We start from the raw sequence: 7,500 nt of genomic DNA, 5'->3' as shown, positions 1-7,500 counted from the left end.
GTCTCTGTCCCTGTCTGTCTGTCTGTCTGTCTGTCTCTCTCTCTCTGCCTCTCTCTCTTGCTCACTCCTTCCTTCCTTTCTTCCTTCCTACATTCCAATGTCTTAAAAAGTTAAGAACACTAAGCGTACTCTCTCTCTCTCTCTCTATCAATCTCTTGCTTGCTCACTAAACAGCGTGGAGGGAGGGATTAAAACATGGACCATAAACGACTTAGAACGAGCACACCGCATTGGACAGAGCTGGGACGGGCAACCAAGACCCATGCTCGTCAGATTTAGCCGACGGAAAGACAAGATGGCAATAATCACCAACAAGGACTTCCATACTGAGCTGTCCACGAAAGTTGTCAGAGTGGCAAACGATCTGACCCGTGCTCAAAGCAGTGCCGTCGCCCAGGCCAGAAATTTCAGTTTCAATAGCTCAAGGAGGCGTCGCTGCATTCGGACAAATCCATATACGCTACGCCACATCTGCCAAGCAGATGCCCGACCAGTAGCGTAACCCAACGCGCTTAGTCAGGCCATGAGGAAAAAAAAGAAAACAGAAAAAAAAGAAAAATTCATAAAAAAAGAAGAAAAAAACCAACTACTACTACTAATAATAATTATGTATAAGGCGCAAAAACTTGATGAAGTCAACTATAAGCGTACAAAAAAAACAACAACAACAAAAAACAAAAACAAAAAAAACCAAGAAAACCTTTTTCCGCCGCGGCAAACTAGTGACCGTTCCCTTGTCTCCTGACTGCAAGAAATGATAATAATAATAATAATAATAATAATAATAATAATAATAATAATGGATACTTATATAGCACACTATCCAGAAATCTGCTCTAGGTGCTTTACTGACAAAAACGCTTTGTTAACATAAAACATTACATCTGTGTTACATACACACACCAAAATGTGACTACACACACACACACACACACACACACACACACACAGAGACTGCATACATACATTTTAACAATACATGTGTATCTAACAGCTACGCGCACAAATCGCTTCAAGAAAGGTTGAAAACAAAACGCCGACAGCAGACAACGTGGAAACAACTCGCGCGGCAGGACAGATAAGAGCCAACGAGAACCAGCTAACCATGACTCAGGCTCCCCTGGTCAGGACAAAAGCCATGGGTCAGAGGGGGGTCAGAATCAACAGGGCGTGACTGACACAGTTTTAGTTTCAGTAGCTCAAGGAGGCGTCACTGCGTTCGGACAAATCCATATGGGCTACACCACATCTGCCAAGCAGATGCCTGACCAGCAGCGTAACCCAACGCGCTTAGTCAGGCCTTGATAAAAGGTGAATAAATAATAGATAAGCGTACATAAATAAGTAGATAAATAAATAAATAATAATTATAATATATAAAAAGGGGTAGTAGTAGTAGTAATAATAATAATAATATTAAATAAATAAATAAATAAATAAATAAAAGGAATGCCAACAGCACCCGGTGTTCCCATCCAAGTACTAACTGGGCCCGACGTTGCTTAACTTCGGTGATCGGACGAGAACCGGTGTTTTCAATGTGGTATGGCCGTTGCCCGAGTCAACAACAGCAACGAGGTGCAAGCGGGTGTACCGGTACGAGAAGGGGCAACACACCAGGACGACACTCATCGCAGCAGCAGCTCTCGGGCAGTACACGATGCTCCAACATCGAGCACACAGGCTGGGCCACACAAGAGTGGGACACAGACGGCACACACTGACCACACGGCGAGCCGACTGACGGGACCTCTCGCCAAAAGCACGCGGACAACACACACTGCTCTCACAGCGAGCAGAAGGACGGGGCCTTACATCACATCTCCAGCAAGTGTCAGCGACAGCAGCAGGACACTGCGACGGGACAAGAAAAAATAGGACACGACTGACCGCCCAGACTTCCTGAACTATAATGTAGAAGACCTGCTTAGAAAGTTACATGATGTATCCTTTATTAATTACATTAGTTCGTTTGATTTTATCTGTTTAACGGAAACATTTACTGATTCAAAATTTGATTTTAGCGGCATTTTCACAGAACATGTAAAATTTGTTGCTCCTGCAGCTAAGTTATCCCATCACGGGAGAAATTCTGGAGAATTTTATTGATTGTTAGAAAATGTATTAAACATCATATGAAAGAGGTTAAGGTAGACTGCAAGAATACAGTAGCTGTTGAAATAGATAAAAATGTGTTTGGTGTTGATAAAAATATTGTGTTAATTGCTAGTTAATATTGCCCCCCAGAGATGACCACTATATGAGCAAATTGAGCTACAAGACGGCATTCACATCTTAGAAGAAAGCTTGATACAACAGGTACACACATATAATGTTTACATTATATTTTGTGGCGACCTAAATGCAAGGACAGGATGTGAACACGTAGTTCCAAAGATTCAATCATAAACAAGTTTGGTAGATCCCTGCTCGATCTTGCCCTTATGCTTCACTTGTATATTGTGAATGGATTGTGCAGCAGTGACACAGAAGGCGAATTTACTTTTGTGTCACCACACGGCAGCAGCGTTATTGATTATTTTCTTATATCTGAAGATTTACGAGCAGGGTATGATCTACACGTTGATTGTTTATATTCATGGCACCTACCAGTAGCACTAAAGTGGAAAAATAGTCAATGCAATGAAAAGAGTCAGGAACCAAAGGGGGATTGCTCTGATGAAAATAGGATTATTTGGAATGATGAGAAGTTGCAGATATATAAAGAGGAGCAAGACAGCAATGATTACAAAGACAGCCTGAGTGAAGCCCACGGTATGTTGATAGCGGGGTTGAATTGTTCACTACCGCTCTGCATGGAGCAGCTGCTTGAATGGTTAGAAAGGTCAGAAAAACTAAGAAAGAATTCAATGACTGGTTTGATATGGAATGCAGGCAGCAAAAGAAACGGGTCAAAAGACTCCTTAAGAGATTCCAGAGATGTAAGACAGAAAGCGTTAAGAATCAGTGGAAAGAAGACTATGTTAAGGAGAGGAAGGATTATGTTAAGCTAAAAAGGACAAAGAAACCAGCGTACGAAGAAGAAAGATTAGAAAAATTAAGAAACTGCGTTAATCATCCTAAGCTGTTCTGGTCAATAATAAGATCAGTTAACCGGAAAGCAGTGGTATATAATGCCATTAGCTCTGAACAGTGCCATAACCACATTGCTAACGTCTTTAATTATAATACAGCTGATAATAGTTCTGAACAGGAAGAAGTAATGACGGAAGAAGCAGTAGATGTGGAGGAAGAACATCTATTCAATGACTATTTCAGAACAGGAAATCATAACGAGTATATAAAACAACAACAACTGAAATCGGGTAAAAGTGCCGGCCCTAATTATATTATTGGCGAAATGCTAAAAAAAAATGCAAACAGTAATGTTATGAAATTCCTAGTTACCCTACTTTATAAATTATTTGAAAGTGGAACATTTCCGTTGAACTGGGCAAAATCCATTATTGTGCCTATACATAAAAAGGGAGACACAAACAACCCGGAAAGTTACAGAGGAGTAGCCTTGACAAGTACAATTAGTAAAGTGTATACACACATCTTAAATCGAAGATTAAAAATTGGACAGAATTAGAAGAAAAAACCCCATAGAGGAACAGGCGGGCTTTAGAACAGGTTATAGTACTGTCGACCATATATTTACTTTATACACTTTAGTCCAAAAGCATCTTTTACGCAAGACTAAACTATACGTGGCATTTGTAGACTTCAAGAAAGCATTTGATTCTGTGAACAGAAACATCCTGTGGAGTACTCTAAGAAAAAGCAGGGTACATGGAAAGTTTTACATGGCTGTTAAAAGCATCTACAATTCTGTGCTTGTGTGTGTTCATGACAAAGATATTTATTCAGACTTTTTTCAGTGTCCAAGAGGGGTTAAACAAGGTTGTATGCTAAGCCCACAGCTGTTCTCCTTTTCCATCATTGAATTGGCAGTGGAGTTATCAAAGCAGGGTAGACATGGAATACAAATGATATCTGGCGCAACAGAATTGTTTTTAATGCTATTTGCTGATGATGTTGTTCTATTGTCTGACACACGCATAGGGTTACAAAATCAATTAAATGCCCTTAAGCAAGAAATAGACAGATTACAACTAACAGTAAAACTCGATAAGACCAATATTATAGTTTTCCGCAATGGAGGTCATCTTTCGACTCATAAAAAATGGCGCTATGGTGGTAGTGAAATAAAAGTAGCCAATACATATAAATATTTTGGAATGTTATTCACAACAAAATTGAGTTTGACGTCTGCGTGGGATGAAGCAAATAGAAAAGGGAAAAAGGTGTAATCCAAATTATAAAATCACTCAGGAGACTGCGTTCGACTGACGCACAGCTTTTAAAAAAAAACCTTTTCGATACACAAATTGAACCAGCCTTGAACTATGGAGCGGAAATATGGGGACTCATGTCAAACAACCAAATGGAAAAGGTTCATACATTTGCAATGAAGCGCTTTCTTGGTGTCCCAGTACACTCATCAAACACTACAATGTATGGTGAAACTGGCAGGTACCTATTGCATATTAGATCAATTGTAAAATGCATAAAATATTGGCTCAAACTAACAAGACTGCCATCATCACGATTGTGTAGACAAGCATACCAGATGCTGCTGCTGCAAGAGGAGAAGGGCAAACAGAACTGGGTATTCCACATCAAGAAAACAATAACGAAACATGGATTCGGTCTTGTTTGGATGTGCCAAGGAGTAGAGCACGAGAGCGGCTTTGCATCGGAGTTTAAAGATAGACTTATAGCATGTTACAAACAAAACTGGCACGGAGAATTAGAGAGCAATGATAGGTATAAATGATTTTATTCATTTAAATCACTACTTCAAACGGAAAAGTATATTATAACAAATAAATGGCATGAAATCTGCTTAGCGAAGCTCAGATTGAGAGCACTTGGACTGAATGACAACAGAAGATGGTTCGATTCAGACGTAACAACATCTCCTTGCCCAATGTGTGGCGAAAGCCCAGAAGATGAAAATCATTTTATATTCAACTGCAAAAGATACGATGAACTGCGAAAAAACTGTACCCTTTTCAAAAGATTTGTTTGGCATACTGATGACAGAAAATGAAGATATGTTACTTTCTCTTGCAAAATATGTATCTGAGGCAATAAATATACGGAAAACGTCCATCATCGGTCCAAATACTCACTAATCAATTGAAAATTAATATGGGTTCTGTGAGGAAAAAAGCATGGATAAAAAGGAAGGGCTACATTTGGCTGGTCGATCTCGACATTGATGTGTTCGTATTGATATGATGGGTTTTGATGTTGAGGCATGAATAATTATTTCAGGATTTATATGTACTTTAGTATGTGTTTGTATTGATATGATGTATGTCGATGTTACATTCGTGAATGTTTATTATATGATTTATCTGTACTTTGTTTTTTGTGTAATGTCCAAACTTTGGAGACAAACGACTGAAAAAAAGGCACATTACCCCCCTGTTACATGTGCTCTAAGCTAATGATAAAGTGCCAAAGTGTCGCAAATCTCTTATTATTTTATGTTGTTTCAATTAAGATTTTTTTTCTTTTTTGTTTTTCTTTTTTGTTTTTATTATTTGTTATTTGTTTTTGTTTGTTGTTGTTTTTTCTATTCCTTTAAAAAAAATCTATTTTACACCATTTTGATCTGATTAGTACCTAATATGTTACAAGAGCTTTTCAGCTAATGACATAACACATTTCAGTGTTCAGTGTTCTCTTGCTCACTCCTTCCTTCCTAACTTCCTTCCTTCCTTCCAATGTCTTAAAACATTAAGAACACGAAGCGTACACACACACAAACACACACACACACACACACACACACACACACACACACACACACACACACACTCTCTCTCTCTCTCTCTCTCTCTCTCTCTCTTTCTCTCTCTCTCTCGATTTCTCTCACATTCATACACACACACACACACACACACACACAAAGAAAAAGCATGCACGCACACACATACACACGCACGCACGCAAGCACGCACGCACGCACACACACACACACACACACACACACACACACACACACAGAGTAAATCCGTCCCTTGAATTCTCCAGAGACAGACAGACACACGCACAGACACACACACAGACGCACGCACACACACACAGAGAAAAACGTGCTAGCCACCTTCTTTGACATGAAAAAGCGTATGACCAAGTATGGCATTCAAGATTACTCTATAAAATAAAATCAACTGGTTTATCAGGTTGCATGTTCAATTATTTCAATGCTTTTTTAAGCAATAGAGCAATCAAAACAAAGGTAAGAAATACTTACTCTAACTCCATACCACTTGACATGGGAATCCCGCAAGGATCGGTAATCGCACCAATACTTTTCAACATCTAACTCACGATCTTTCACAGTCTTTATCAAATAATGTTGAAAAGGTACAATATGCAGATGATATATGCATATGGATGAAACTAACAATGAAAAAACCCCCACCTCTCTTAGATCGATAAATTATGCAAAGAGGCTGTATCAAGAAGATAAGATGACTAACTATATGTCAGAAAATGGCTCGACTCTGCAGCCAGAAAAATCAGGCATGGTTCTATTTAATTCTGGTTATAACCCAGACATATTACCCATTTTTAAATAGATGGGTCAGTGATAGAATATAAGCAAGTAGTTAAATTCCTTGGTGTATATCTCACATCAAAACTGACATGGAATATACACTTGGAATACCTCTTGACAAAGGCTAGAAAAAGCCTCAACTTATTAAAGATTGTTAGCAGGCACCATTCGTGTCAGGATACCTCTGTACTTATCCAACTAGCAACATCGCTAGTGCGCTCAAAGCTAACCTAAGCACAAGAGGTATTCTTTTCTGCGCCAAAATACATGTTAAAGAAATTACAAAGCGTGGATAGTAAAACATACAAGCTTGCTATTGGTGTTCCAGTTCATGCTTCAACTTTAAAAACATACACAGAAACTAAAGTATTACCCTTTGAAGAACAGATGAAACTTGCATCAGCAAAATATATCTTGTTTCAGTTTCAGTTTCAGTTGCTCAAGGAGGCGTCACTGCATTCGGACAAACCATATACGCTACACCACATCTGCCAAGCAGATGCCTGACCAGCAGCGTAACCCAACGCGCTTAGTCAGGCCTTGAGAAAAAACCAAAAAAAACAACAACAAAAAACAAAAAAACAACAACAAAAAACAAAAACAAAAAACCCACGGGGGAATAAATAATAGATAAGCTTACATAAATAAATAAATAAGTATATCTTGAGAAGTACAACTGTTCGAAATTCAAATATTGCCGAGATCGGTTTAAAATCGAACCTTCATTTCCCTAAAAGAGCACGATCTACTCACTCCCTCACGACTATAGGTACCTCTGGCATATTTGAAAAATCAGGAGTGAAACGAGTTCAAACTGCCCCTCGGTTATCATACACGACAATACCCAAATGGGAGATGAA

At 38.9% G+C, this 7,500-nt stretch overlaps 1 pseudogene; it reads right to left on the bottom strand.

Moving 5' to 3' along the window:
* Nucleotides 1-1,450: 1,450 nt before the first annotated feature.
* Nucleotides 1,451-1,557, bottom strand: LOC143300881 (5S ribosomal RNA; annotated as a pseudogene).
* Nucleotides 1,558-7,500: the final 5,943 nt, after the last annotated feature.

The sequence above is a fragment of the Babylonia areolata genome, chromosome 26 (genome assembly GCF_041734735.1).
Source record: "Babylonia areolata isolate BAREFJ2019XMU chromosome 26, ASM4173473v1, whole genome shotgun sequence".
NCBI classification, from domain to species: Eukaryota; Metazoa; Mollusca; class Gastropoda; order Neogastropoda; family Buccinidae; genus Babylonia; species Babylonia areolata.
This window is presented reverse-complemented; position numbering and strand designations above follow the sequence as displayed.